This window comes from Sus scrofa, chromosome 1 (assembly GCF_054392235.1).
Source record: "Sus scrofa isolate SSC_HxYL_T2T_F1_AM1 chromosome 1, Sscrofa_HxYL_maternal_Yorkshire_Landrace_v2.0, whole genome shotgun sequence".
Lineage (NCBI taxonomy): Eukaryota > Metazoa > Chordata > Mammalia > Artiodactyla > Suidae > Sus > Sus scrofa.
In genome coordinates, this window is record NC_139383.1 from 2,758,963 (window position 1) to 2,774,050 (window position 15,088).

A 15,088-nucleotide genomic window follows, 5' to 3' on the forward strand; every position below is an offset into this window, starting at 1 on the left:
CCACAGCTCACGGCAACGCCGGATCCTTAACCCACTGAGCAAGGCCAAGGATCGAACCTGCAACCTCATGGTTCCTAGTCGGATTTGTTAACCACTGCGCCACGATGGGAACTCCAACTGCCCAGTTGTGTTAAAATCGTTTTTTTTTTTTTCTTTTTTCTTTTTTTAAGATCTCTTTTTGTCTTTTAAGGCTGCACCTACAGCATATGGATGTTCCCAGGCTAGGGGTCAAATCAGAGCTGTAGCCACTGGCCTACACCAAGCCACAGCAATGCTGGATCCGAGCCGCCTCTGCAACCTACACCACAGCTCATGGCAAATGCCAGATCCTCGACCCATTGAGCCAGGCCCGTGTCCTCCTGGTTGCTAGCTGGGTTCCATAAGCACTGAGCATGACGGGAACTCTAAAATCGGTCTTTGTTGATTCTCATTAGAGACAAGAAGGGATACCCCCCCGCCCCCCATGGGCAGCTTTGGCCTCCCTCTGGCAGAGCAGCTCTGAGGCCAGCACACAGTGGGACGGGGGCCGGTGGCCTCGCTCTGACTGCAGGCAGCATCTCCATCCAAGCTTTTTGTGTGTGTGCTCCGCTCTTAGAGGCCCAGTGTGGAGAATGAATGCCATTCCTCACCTACGTAGGAGAATTTTCTCACCAGGACGCACACAGCTGGGGCAGTGTTGCGAAACATTCCTTGGGTCTGAGTGATGGATGGCAGGTGGGCTGAGGACCAGGAGGCAGCATGCCTTCCAATTAAATGGTACATGCTTTTGAAGACAGTGGCACATCTTCCGAGTACCTAAAGGGCTTCTTTTTGATGCAAATAATTAGCTATGGTTGAACCACAACTTCTATTTGACTTTTACAAAGTGTCTTTTATAAAAGCAACTGGCATTCACGGTGACTTGTTTTTAATGCTTACTTTCATATTAGGGAAAACATTTTGATGAACGTGCATATCCTCAAGAATGTACCCAAAGACCAGTATTTTGTGAACTAAAAGAGCTTCTGAGATGGTTTTCTACTGATATGCAATAGACTGAGATGAGATTAAAGAAAGAGCCACTGAAATTATTTCACAGTTAGAAATAGCCTAGTTTTGTCATTTCATAAGAATGCTACTATGTTGAGAGTATTCAAAAGCACAAAAGAATTGCATTTTTAAAAATCTTGTATTACAGACATTTTAAGCCCTCATGAAATAGTAATTATTTGCTGCACGTTTTAGTTTACTGTACTACCAGGAGTAAAATATTTTGTTGTGTCACTTAATTCTGTGATTCAATTTTTGGTTTTCAAAGCGTGTCCACTCTATGTGGAAGTTTTGCAAGAAATAGATGAAAATAATGGTCTTAATTTATGGTTTCGTGTTTGATTTTTGTATGAGCACTGTTATGGGAAAGTATACGAAGTGTAGGAAGATAAATTCCATTTTTTAAACAGAGATTCCCCTCATCCACTGCGTCAGAATTCGTTTCTCTCCACCGTGTGGAGAGTTTCCCCGTCTTTCCCGTACTGTCGTCTCGCTTCCTGCTACTTTCAGGGGATCTATTCCACGTGTTCATATTCTGTTTCTGTTACAGTTACTGACTTTCCAGATTCAGACAGGACCTTGTAAAGGCCTGGTCCTCACAGCTCACGTCCCCAGATCCACTCTGTGCCAGGACTTACACCTAATAACGACTTCTTATTTTATCACCATACCAAGCCACCGGGACAAGTGCTGTTCCCAGAGGCGGTTTATACAGCAGAGGCAGTGGGACCTCTCGAATGTAGCACCTTCCCGAATTCCAGATGTGAACTACGGAAAACCGGAGTGGGGCAAGAGGAAATCCGCAAGTCAGTGACACAGTCCATAGTTCTCTGTCACCACAACCTCTTTGATGGAGCGGGCGTTACTTAAGTCTACTTTTATAATCTTACCGTGTCTTGGTGTTTTCAGAGCTTGTCCAAGCGTACACACTTAATGGGATGCTGAAGGTAGAACCCAGGTCCGCCTCTGTTTCTAAAGCTCATGATCCTTCCACTACATCCCGCCCAGGGTGTTTACGGGATGAGATACCCACCACATGACGCGGTCTCTTTCATCTAACGTGCCTAAGTTAAAATCACGTGGTCGGATTAGTCTTTTTGATGTATTAATTTTTTTGATTTTTTTGGCTGCACCCAGTGCACGTGGAAATTTCAGGGGCAGGGATCGAACCTGAGCCATAGCAGTGAGTAGGCCAAATCCTTAATAGCTAGGCCACCGGAGAACTCTGCATTGGTCATTTAAAAAGTTGTCCTATGTTATTTGTGAATAGCACACCTCTTCAAAGTATGGCAGCGCATGTAGCTTTCTTTTGTCTTTTTTAACTGTCGCATGGCATGTGGAGCTCCCAGGCCAAGGAACAGATCTGAGCCCCGGTTGCGACTTGCCCTGCAGCTGTGGTAACACCAGATCCTTTAACCCACTGTGCGGGACAGGGGATCGAACCTGTGTCCTGGGGTTGCAGAGATGCCTCGTATCCCCTGGGCCACAGCAGGAATTTTGACAGTGTATGTTTCAAACAGGATGACACTTATTCAATTGCTCCAAATTTCTTACACATCTAAGTTGAAAGTATTATCCTGAAAATTCACGTAACCTTCATGGTGGTAAACGAATGCCGTGGATGATGCCTTTGAAGGTGATTTTCCAGTGGAGGACATTGAACTTCACAGAAAAGATTTTAAATTCTTTGAAGATGTGACAGGACCATGTTTGCTGAGACGATTCCCAGCTTCCTATAGGTGAAGCCACAGGGACGTTGACCGCTGGCCCCCAGGTGTCCTCGGGCCCTGCAGAGCGTGTCCCGGACTGCGGCTGAGTTACCCTCTGTGGATGGTCCAGGGCCCCCAATCCCTGCTTTCCGTCCAACTAATGGAAAGTTGGGGGTGTAACGTCGTCCCCTCAGGACGACGCTGTGGCACTGCTGTGGCTATTTTCCTTCATGTCGTGGTGACAACTCATGGAAAAGCTTCTGATGGAATTTTTAGGAAGAAAATGTGCCGATTTAGAGGTCTTTAAGATGGGCTTTTCATTTGTTTCCAAAACGCCTTTTAGGTCCCATCACTTTGAATTAGATGTGGCTGGCGGTGTAGTCTGCCCTCGGGGTGCGGGTGGGTGGCCGTGCTCCAAAAACGTCAGGGGAGGAGAGTGATGTAGTCCGGGCCTGACTGAGGACATTCCCTCCAGATGAGGCAAACACAACCCGGGTGTCCTCCAACGCCTGCTTCTTTGGGAGGGTAAACAGGGCTGCGGCAGGCTCCTAAGGCAAATAGCTGGTTTGGTGACTGGCAAAGGCAGCTGTGCACAAGGGAACAGGGGCGCCCTTTGTTCTGGATGCTTTACTGGTTTAAAGGAGAGCCTCACAATTCAGAATCCGTGGAGAGTGGAGATGGTGACGCAGCGGGAGGGAGATAACTTGGGGTCCGTGTGCATGGAGGACACCTGCCAGCACCGGAGGGTTCAGCCTTCACCTTCTCCTGGCTCTTGTCCCAAGGATAAATGCCCAGATGTGTAGCATTGCCCTGGATAGTTCGCATATCTCAGTGTATAAGGGAGAAGCTGGATAGGGTGGCTGTGATGGATGCGGGTGGCTGTCCTGGGCTGGGATCGAATCCCTGCTCATCTGACTCCTAAGCTGGTGATTTGCTAGGACTCTGAGCCATCTCTTTCCAACATCAAGCACAGTGGCAGATGAAGGGTTGATAATATGAAGCCCACAGAGTACTGGGAGGGATACACCTTGAACGCCAACGCCCATATGCACAGCAGCTTTGCTCGCTGCCCTCACGCAGCCCACCACTGCCCACCCCGGACCGGCTCTTTGCGACCCCGCTCCGTTCCCCCACGATACGGCCGCCCCACCCCAGTTTGCCTCCTTCAGGACTGACTCCTGCCCCCCATCACCACAACAGTAATTGTAATTTGACTGACTTTACCGCCTATGTAAATGCTTTTTATCCTTTACGTAAAAATACCGCTATCGGGAACTCCTGTCCTGTGTATCTAACCTGTAGAAATATTTTTTTGGCCACATAGTTTTAAAAATTTGAATCCAGATGCCTTTTCCAGACAGGTCCCACTCATACCTGTTGTTCTTGTCTGTCTGTTTAACTAACTGACTCTGTCTTCTTGGTCTTGAGAATACTGACTTGAGACCCTTTCTATACAGGGTAATCCGTGGAAAAGAGAAGTCGTTGTCTCACTTCAGACCGTGTCCCGTTTCTCAGGTGCTTTGCTTTGGTGGTTTTCATCTTTATTTTTTTCTGTATTGCATGTGTTAGGTTTTGCTTTTTGATCCAATTTGAGAGTCTTTTTTTTTTTTTTTTTTTTTTTTTTGTCTTTTTGCCTTTTCTAGGGCCACGCCTGCAGCATATGGAGGTTCCCAGGCTAGGGGTCCACTTGGAGCTGCAGCTGCCAGCCTACACCACAGCCACAGCCACAGCCACTCGGGATCCGAGCCGTGTCTGCGACCTATACCACAGCTCATGGCAACGCCGGGTCCTTAACCCACTGAGCGAGACCAGGGATCGAACCTGCAACCTCATGGTTCCAGGTCAGATTCGTTAACCACTGCGCCACGACGGGAACTCCCCTAAGTCTATATTTTAAAAATGAGGTTAGTTCAATGGCATTTATTGTTATGGAGGATATTTTTAGTATTTTGTGGTGATTTTTACACTTACTATTTTTATTGCTTATTTAAAACATGCTTTCCATTAAATTGATCTGTGTTTGTTTTTGCGGTTGTTTTGTTTTATGTGAGTACTTCTAGTAAGCTGGACATTTGTATTTTGTTCTAGCAGTGACTTTTGTTACTATCCATTTATACTTCCTATTCTATCGTTTTTATATTTAAATGACAATTTGACTTGGTAGAAAATTCATTGGTCAAGTTCTCCCTCTGAAAATCTGCAGATGTTTCTCCAGTAACAGATACAATATTGCTAGGAATTATTGTGCAGTCAGTCTGATATTTTTCTCTTCCAAGCAACTTCGTGGTTTTTTGCTGTTTTTTTTTTTTTTTAACCCATGCAATCCTGTTCCATGCCTCCTCCTCCTCCCCTCCTCCCCCCCTTCTCCCCTCTTCCCCTCCCCCTCTGCCTCCTCCTCCTCCCCCTCTGCCTCCTCCTCCTCCCCCTCCTCCCCTTCCCCTTCTCCTCCACAATGGAATCTTAGCTAACAGTTCCAGGCCACTGAAGGTTCCCCAGCATCCCCAGGGAGCCCATCTTTTCCTTGAATGCTTCTTCATGTGTTTCAGGCACAGGCTTAGGCTCCAAGGATCCAGCTATAAGACCCTTAGCCTGCCCCCATCAGGATGTACACGTTCATCATGAGAAGGGGGGATGAAAACTGGATGGCCAAGGGGTCTATGCAGGGAAAGAATGAAATACTCCCAACTTTTTGTGGCACAAGAGACATTTTCTTCTGGAACATACATCTTGAAAAGCCTAAATTCCTCTGTCTTGAGAAAAAAGCTCTTCATTTTGTGGCAACAGCTAAATGCAGATATTTTGATTGCGGTGACCCCAGACTAATGGACCAGAGGAACTCTGGCAGCACCCCGGCCTTCTGCTGCTCACCGCACACCCTTTACAAGGCCGAGATGGCTTCTGCGGTACGTCAGAGTGACTCGGTTATGCGTATACACACATCCATTCTTTCTCCGATTCTTTTTGTCTAGGTGTTTAAAGGTTTCTTCTTCACCTTGCTTTTCGGTACCTTGTAAACTGTTGTGTGTCTATTTTTCAATGGTTGCTATGGGGTTTTCTGTCTAAAGAACTGATTTCCAAAAATTTTCTCATAACTTATTGCCTATTTCTGTACATCTTATGGCTTGACATTTGCTCTGTTGTTTTGGTTGCCTGTTTGGGGGATATCTGTTATGCATTAAATATGCATTGTATGCATGTCATTTGAATGAATCACTTTTACCTTTGATTCTTTGAATTATTCTTTGTTTTTGTTCTATGTCGCCTGGTTGGCAACTGTGTCCCAAACCTCCTCCTGCATCTGGAGCAGTTTTCTTCCCAGCACCGTCCTTGTCTTTTTTCTGAGTGTATTTTGGGTAAACCGACTGTAGTCTCGGCAGTTTACTTGACCACCGATGGAAGCCTTGTAATCACATTGATATAGGAGAAACGTAGAAAGAGCCTCTAAGACATCATGGGTCTTCCTTATAAGCCTTGAATCGAATTCTATATAAGCCTTCAAAATTTATACGTTAGAGAACATTAAACTCCAATCTTTTCAACCTATTATAATTTGAGTTTTCTGTTTTATCTAGTAATACTTATCTCTTACCTAATATAACAGGGATGCATTGCAGATTACCTAATTATGGACGTTTATCTTATTTGCAATATCTTGCTGCAAAGCATGGCTGAAAAAAATAATCAAAGATCTAGTAAAATGGAGAAGTAGGCTATGTTCATGGATTAGAAGGCACTATGGTTAAAATGCTGGTTCTTAAACTGATCTATAGACTCAAGGCAATTTCAATTAAGTTTGAGCAGGCATTTTTGGTTAGATGTTGAAAACTATTTGTAAATTTTAAAGGGCAATGAGGAGTTCCCGTCGTGGCGCAGTGGTTAACGAATCCGACTGGGAACCATGAGGTTGTGGGTTCGGTCCCTGCCCTTGCTCAATGGGTTAACGATCCGGGGTTGCCGTGAGCTGTGGTGTAGGTTGCAGACGCGGTTCGGATCCCGCGTTGCTGTGGCTCTGGCGTAGGCCGGTGGCTACAGCTCCGATTCGACCCCTAGCCTGGGAACCTCCACATGCTGTGGGAGCGGCCCAAGAAATAGCAAAAAGACAAAATAAATAAATAAATAAATAAATGGCAATGAAAATGACCTCCTATAGACAAAATGACATTGAAGAAGAACAAAATCCTAAATGATTTCAAGACATATTATAAAGCTGCATTCATCAAAGCTGTGTGGCATTGGCATAAAGACAGAAAAAGATAAATTAATTAGAAAGTACAGAGATAGACCCACACAGCTATAACCAACTGACAAAGGTACAGGGGCAATTCAGGATAATCTCCTCAACAAACGGTCCCGGAACAGTTGGTAGTCATATAAAAACAACAACAAAAGTGGAAAACCTTAGCTCACACCCTTTAAAGCACCACCTTGAAAGAGGTCCTAAGCCCAAACGTAACAGATCAAACAGTAGAACCTGTAGGAGAAACCAGAAGAGACAATCTTAGTCACCTGGAGTCTGGCCAAAAAAAATTCTTTAAAAGTCAAAAGAAATCAATAAATTCGACTTTCTCAAAATGAAAACATTTGCTCTTTAAAACACATCATTATTAAAAATGAAAAAGAAGTCACAACTTGGGATAAAATATATATCCAATAAAGTACTTGTTCATATGAAGACCTTGCACTACTAAATTATAATAAGCCATTCGCTTAAAATGGACAGAATATTTGGACAGATATTTCACAAAATAAGATATAGAGATAAAAATGAAAATACCCTGAGCATAATTAAGTATTATAGAAATGCAAATTGAAACCACAATGAGCAACCACTTCACACCTGCTATGATGGCTTAAAATATAAAGGGCTAATTGTATTAATAATTGACAAGGAGGTGGGAATTCTTGCACCCTGGTGGGAGCAGTGTAAAATTGTACATCTACTTTGGAAAACGTTTGGTAGCTTCTTAGAAAATTAAAGAGATATTTATAAGCAGTCCAGCCTTTCCATTCCTAGATATTTTCCCAAGACAAATGGAAATTTTGTTCCACAGAAATACTGGCACATAATGTTGACAGAAGCTTTATTTGAAAAGCCTAGCAGCTGAAAACAGCCCAAATGTCCATCAGCAGGTGAATGGATAAGCGTATTTTGGTATGTCCACAAAACGGAATACTACTCAGTAACAGAAAAGAATATGCTATTTATACAAGAAACAACATCGAAGTAACTAAAAACAATTATGTTGCATAAAAGGAGACAGACAATAAAAGGACTAATGTATTATCCCTCTTATATAAAATCGTATAAAATATAAACTAATACTTAGCTGTAGAGCACCCATCCGCGGTTGCTGCAGGATGGAAGCTGGGAGGGAGAGGTGGACACAGAGAGGAAGACTGTGTGGTGGGGTGTGGTGGACACGCTCAGCAAATTGAATTGGTTGATGACTTGCCAGGAGTACACACAGCCTGGGAAGTTTGATCACAACTCATCAAATTGTACACATTGAACATAGACAATTTACTATATGTTATTTATATGCCAGTAAAGCTATACAAATTGCAATAAAAAGAGTTTTCAGATGTGCGGTGGAAGGGCTCGGGAGTGCTCCGAGCAGAGGAGAGCTGAGTGTCAGGGCGGGGACGAGCCAGATGACGCGGTGACTGGTCTGTTGGGGGAAGCAGGGACTCAGTTCAAGCTGGAAGTCTGGGGACACTGGCAACACCTCTGTGCTGCAAAGGCTGCTGTGCCCATCCCAGGATGCAGGATGGCAAAGCCTCTGCAGGGCACTGCTCTGGAAGGGCCTCCTTCCCTGGGGTGGGGTGGTGGGGGGATGCGGGACAAGAAGGTGAGCCTGTGACAGTCACGTTACACGCAATATGCATATTTTCCTATGGGCATACACACAGGTCCTCCTAAGTACATATTCATGTAGGTATATACACACATACTCATGCACTCACACGCATATTCATATGCGTGTCATCTACATGAGGCACACATTAATCTACAGGTACACTTAGCCACTCGCATGTATTTTTAACCTTTATTACAATTTTGTGACCGGATTCTTATCCTCATTCTGCCAATGAGGAAAATACAGAGACGGTAGGAATTTTGCTCAACAACAACGTCCTGTTAATTAATTAATAACCGAGGCGTGCCCTCCTCATCTCCCCTTGGGACACATTTCGGCAGCAGCCCTGCCAGCCTGGCCCCACGCCCTTGATCCTTGGTCCTGCGCGGCCAGCCTGGCTCTGCCGCTCAGGCTGGTGGAGCCTCGCCACCCCGGAGAGACCCTTCATAAGGGGCTGCGGGGGGTGGGGGGCGCTTGTCCCCCTGTCGCCAGCCCTGGTCCCTGCGCTCCAGTCGGCCCCACTTCTCCTGCCTCGGACTTGGCACCTGTCACGTACACCACCGTCCGAGCCGTGACTCAGCTCCCGTATGTCCAACTTGGTGCCTCGCGGTGCCCTTGGAATCTGAGGGTGAAACGCTGCCAGTGCGCCCCACGTGCTCTTCCTGCAAGGCTGCTCCTCAGATGGGGGTACAAGGAGCTTGTGTGTCTGAGAAGCGGCTTGGCTTCGTGGAGACGACACGCAAACAAACTTTGATGGGCTGCTTCTGAGTTGTTTGCCCTCCTCCCTGCCTACGGGACGCTGCTGGGAGGGGAGGTGAAGTCAGCAGTTAGAGAAGGTGCGAGTTTTCACACGGGTCAGACCCTGGCAGTTCTCCCTACCTGGGGAGGAGGGAGAAAGACCATGCCAGGCTTTGGAAAAATGTCACATCACCCTTTCCCTGCATGTCCCAGGCGCAGCCACGAGCCCGCAGGGACAGTCCTGGGCTCAGTGACAGTTCAGACGCGGTCCCACCCACGGCTGGGACCTTGGCTCCCCTGCCCCCCCCAGTGTCTCACCTCCACGTGAGTGCTGGCGCGGGGGGCGGGGTGGGGGGCCCCGCTAAGGCTCAGCCAGCATGTACTGCATGTGGAGGCCTTTGCTGCCGCCCCCGCAGTCATCACCGGTCACTCCTGCAGCCCTGATGTCATCAGTGTCACAGCACCCATCCTCCTCCAGAAAGTGATGCTGCTCGGGAACCCAGGGGTGGGGGTGGGGTCAGCGGGCCGCCTCCCCTGCCTCCCCCTTGCCTGCCCTCCAGCCCCAAGGGGAGACTCCCGAGGAAGGGTGAGCGAATCCCATGGAGCCCAGGGTCAAGCGCTGGGGACCTAAGACTATTACTAAACCAGGTCCATCAGCCCAGGGCTGAGACTGAGGTTGCTGCAGGAAAAGGGCTTCTTCTCCAGGCAACCAAGGGAGGAGATGGGAGAACAAATCTCAAATATGCTGCCTGAAGTCCCAAAGGGATCAGAATATTTATGGGATAAAGGAAAAGGGTGACCTGAGGCCTGGGGAGGGTGGGAGAAGGTGACGGAGATTTTAAAAAGTTGAGGTAATTGTGGTTCTGCGCAGGTGCACCTAAGCTGCAGGCTTCCTCATGGACGCATCCTCAGCAAAGGGCAGCTTGGCTGCCTGCGGGCGGGTTTCGGCCCTCTGACATCCAGTGGTCACTTATCAGACCCTCCCAACCCCCCAGTGAGAGGGTCAGTGGTCCCAACCAGTCTTAACTGGCTGGAGCTAGATTTGGACAGGGCTGATGCTAAGCTCCTGAAAAACAACGCAAGCAAACATCTTATTACTGAGGCTCTCCGACGCTTGGAGGACAAGCAATTTTTTTTGTAAAAAGCAATTATTATTATTAATGTGTTGGCCCTTTCTGTGGCATGTGGACGTTCCCAGGCCAGTGGCACTGCCACGCCACTGCAGTGACGACACCAGATCTTTAACCCACGAGGCCCCCAGGAAACTCTTATAAAAACCATTAAAGTGGGTTTGAGTCGTGAAGGTGGGTTACCTTCTTTCTTTTTAAGCACCTTGCTGGTCAATGGAGCCAACTGATGACAGCCCTCAGTTACAAGAGTGACTCCCAGGTGTGTTAGGAGTGAGAAGGTGGATGGTGACAGGGTTGTGGGGAGAACACAGCAGGTGGGAAACAGACGGGTTTAGACCCAGTGCTTGACATGGCAGTGAGATTGTACAACGGATTTGCCAAATTACTACTTGAGGAGGCATGGATGGGGCATCACGTCAAGGAATGGATGGCAGGCTTCGAGGCACAGCGCAGAAGAGGGCTTGGCATGGGACCGGAGGAACTGTTATTCATAAACCAGAGAGGGCAAAAAGCTGGCAAAGACCACGGATGGCCATGGGAAGCTCGGAAACAGCGCCGCTGGACGAGGGCGCAGACCTTCAAAGGGGACTAAGCTCTGTCGGACCCAGGAGACTAAAATGTGCCAGCCAACCCGTAAGAACCAGCTTTAAACCAAGGCCTGATAGAAAAGCAGCTCATTTTTTCCTCCTCTTTATTCTTATCCGCCTGCAAATCAGTCATTCATATTCATTTACTCTCTGTGAGGTTTTATTGGCTGTGGGATCCCAGCACCCAAATCAGGAGGCCATAAGAAGCTTTCGTGCCTGGCCCGGGATCCATCCTGCCCCAGAGGGCAAGGGGCTGTTAGCAAAAGCCAAAAGGAGGCTGCGGTGACTCCTGGTGGCTGTCCCTTAAGACTGAAAAAACACAAAAGCTGTCTGGCCATTGAGGATTTGGGTCCACCACGATCCTTCCCTCTTGTTTTGGCTCCATCCACATCCACCCTCGCCAGTAAGAAAGTGGAAAAACTGAAGATTTTGCTGCTTCACACAGAGATTAAAGCCAGGAGAAAATAACAGTTTCCATAGGAATCTAGAGAGGTGGGAAATGCCTGGGGGAAACGATGCCTGGTTGCTAGGGACCAGCTACGCTCTCGGTGGAAGCTATGAGTCATCAATAAGGACAAAAATAGTTCACAGGAGCGTGTGGCGCCAGGCAGATCGTCTCACTGTGCCCTCCTGAATGGCAGGTGGCGTCTCTCTGTGAACACGAAGTCAGCTCTGGGCACGGAACGAATGGTCGTTGACGGATGTTCCCTCCTTTCCCTCTGACTGCCTTTGCTTCCACGGCAGGGACAGACCCTGTCCCAGCAGAAAGTCGCCTCCTTGCACAGCCCTGCGGTGGAGGGACAAGCATCTCTGCAAAGCAAACCGATTTGCTAACACGGTCAGGTGCTCCAAACCCTGAGCTTTGCATCCTGGATCCTGGGGGACGTTCCCTGGGCATTTGTGGACTCATGACCGTGATTGCGACCATTTTTGTATTGTCTTTTTTCTGTGCACTTTCTTTTTAATAATTTGATATAAAAATATACAAAAATTTCAAAGTAGAATGCAATAAACACCTGAATATCTATCATGCAGTTTGTAAAGCAAAGTGAATTTACTCCTATATACATCTTCTGATTGCGTTCTCCACACTCCTGACTGCAGGGAACTGTTCTGAATTGTGTTCGTTTCCAAACAAACACCTGTATTTTGACAGCATACATGTTTATCCTAAAACTGTATTTGATGTTGCAAAATTTTTATTTTGCAATAATTTTAAACTTATACAAATGTTGCAAAAATAGGGGGTTCCTGTTGTGGCTCACCTGTTTATGAACCCAACTAGTGTCCATAAGAATGTGGGTTCAATCCCTGGCCTAGCCCGGTGGGTTCAGGATCCGGCATTGCTATGAGGTGTGGTGTAGGTCACAGCTGTGGCTCAGATCCAGTGTTGCTGTGGTTGTGGTGAGGCCGGCAGCTGCAGCTCTGATTTGACCCCTAGCCTGGGAACCTCCATGTGTAGCAGGTGCAGCCCTAAAAAGAACCCAAAGGATAGAGTTTCTTCCCATGAATCCTGTGCCCAATTTACCCAAATATTGCAAAGGTCTGTAACCATTACATAACTATCAAAATCAGGAAATTAACATGGATGCAATATTATTAACCAAACCATGTCTTTTTTTCAAATTTTATCACGCCAACAACATGTCTTACAGACTATTCTGCATTAACACACAGAGATCTACCAAATCCATTGTGTACAAATAATTACTAATAGAACCTTTTCCTTGAATTGGAAATTCTGGGTGAAAGGTTATATGTATATGAAGTATTGATAAAAACCACAAACATTGCTCACCAATTTGCAGGCCCACCTTTAGCAAACAGGGTGCCTACTTAACCGCATCCTTAGCACAGCATGTTATCAAACTTTTAGACATCACTGTGATAGGTGGAGATGCTACCTCATTAAAAACCTTTTTTTTTTAATGGCCGCACCGTAGCATATGGAAGTTCCTAGGCCAGGGAACGAATCCTAGCCTCAGCTGTCACCTATGCTGCAGCTCTGGCAATGCCGGATACTTTAACCCACTGCACTGGACCGGGGATTGAACCTGCACCTCCAAAGTGACCAGAGCCACTGTAGTCAGGTTCTTAACCCTCTATGCCACAGTGGGAATGCCAATTTTTTTAATTAAAAAAATTTAAATAACAGCTTTATTGAGTTAAAATTCACATACTATAAGGTTATCCTTTTAAAATGGTTTTAGTACATTCAAGATTGTGCAACTAACACAGCTAATGTTAGGATATTTTCATCACCCAATTCCCAGTCACTCCTTTTTTCCTCCCTCCCCCACCTCCGGGAAACCATCAATTCTGTTTTCGATCTCTATGGATTTACCAGTTCTGGACCTTTCATATAATTGGAATCATATACTATGTGGTCTTTTGTCGTGGATTCTTGCATTTGGCATCCTATTGTTTAGATTCATATATGTTGCCACGTGCATCAGAATTTCATTCCTTTTTAGTGCTGAATAGTATTCCACTGTGTGAATGTACCACATTTTTTTGCCCATTCATTCCCTGATGGACATTTGTGTTGATGCTGCTTTTTAGCTATTACGAATAATGCTGCCCTGAATATTTATATACACGCTTTTGTGTAGATGTGTGTTTTCGTTCCCTTGAATATTTTCCCAGGAGTAGGATTGCTGTCGTATGATTGCACTACATTTAACGGTTTTTTTTTCTAAATCGAAATACAGTTGACATGAGATATTACGTTACTTCAGGTGTAATTACGTAACCATTTGGTGTTTGCATACATTATGAAATGATTACCAGGTCCAGTAACCATCCGTCCCTATACAAATTCTTACCATCTTATTGACCATATTATTTATGTATTACATCTCCATGGCTTACTTATTTTAAAACTGGGGGTCTGAACATCATTTGTTTTGGTCTCTTTAGAGCTGCACCTGTGGCATATGGAAGTTCCCAGGCTAGGGGTCAAATCAGGGCTGTAGCCACCAGCCTACACCACAGCCACAGCCACGCCAGATCTGAGCAGCATCTGTGACCTACACCACAGCTCACGGCAATGCTGGATCCTTAGCCTCCTGAATGAGGCTGGGGATTAATCCTGAATCCTCGTGGATACTCACTGGGATCTTGACCTTCTAGCCACAACAGGAACTCCAAGGAGGTTTGACTGTCTTACTCCTTTACCTAATTTGCCCACCACACCTGCCTCTGGCAACCATTTGTCCTCTATATCTGTTTTCCTTTTGTTTGTTTACTTTATTTTTAAAAATTCCACATGTAAATGAGATCACGTGGAATATGTCTGTTTGTCTTAGGATATCAGGTTTTCACTCGCCGTAATACCTCTAGATCTGTCCACAGAATGAGTTTGGAAGCATTCTTTCTACAATTTTCTGGAATAATTTTTTGGAAGCACAGGTATTAACATTCTGTAACTAGTTGGTAGAATTCAACTGTGACATCATCTGGTCCTGGGTTTTAGTGTGTTGGAAATTTAAAAAAATTCCTGATTCAATTTCATTATTGGTAATTGATATGTTCACATTTTCTACTTGTTCTTGATTCCGTCTTGGGGAATTGTATGTTCTCTTCTAGGTCGTTCATTTTATTGGCATATAAATATTCATAGTAAACCCATGATATCTTGTATTTCAGTGGTACTGGTTGTAACTCCTCTTTCACTTCTGATTTTGAGTCCTCTTTTTTTCTTTATGAGCCTGCCTAAAGGTTTATCAATTTTGTTTATCTTTTTTAAAAAATGAGTTCTTAGTTTTGTTGCTCTTTTATTTGTTTTTTTTTTTTTTTATTTTTCTGGTCTTTATTTCATCTATTTTTTGGTCTGATTTTTAAAATTTTCTTTCTTCTACTTTAGGCTAAGTTTGTTCTTCTTTTTAGTTCTTTTTGTTGTAAAATTATTTAAGATTGTTCTTGTTTCCTGAAGTAGGCTTGTAATGCTATAAACGTCCCTCTTAGGTCTGCTTTTGTTGTTTTCCCTAGATTTTGGACTGTGTGTCTCCATTTTCATTTGTATCCAGGCATGTTTC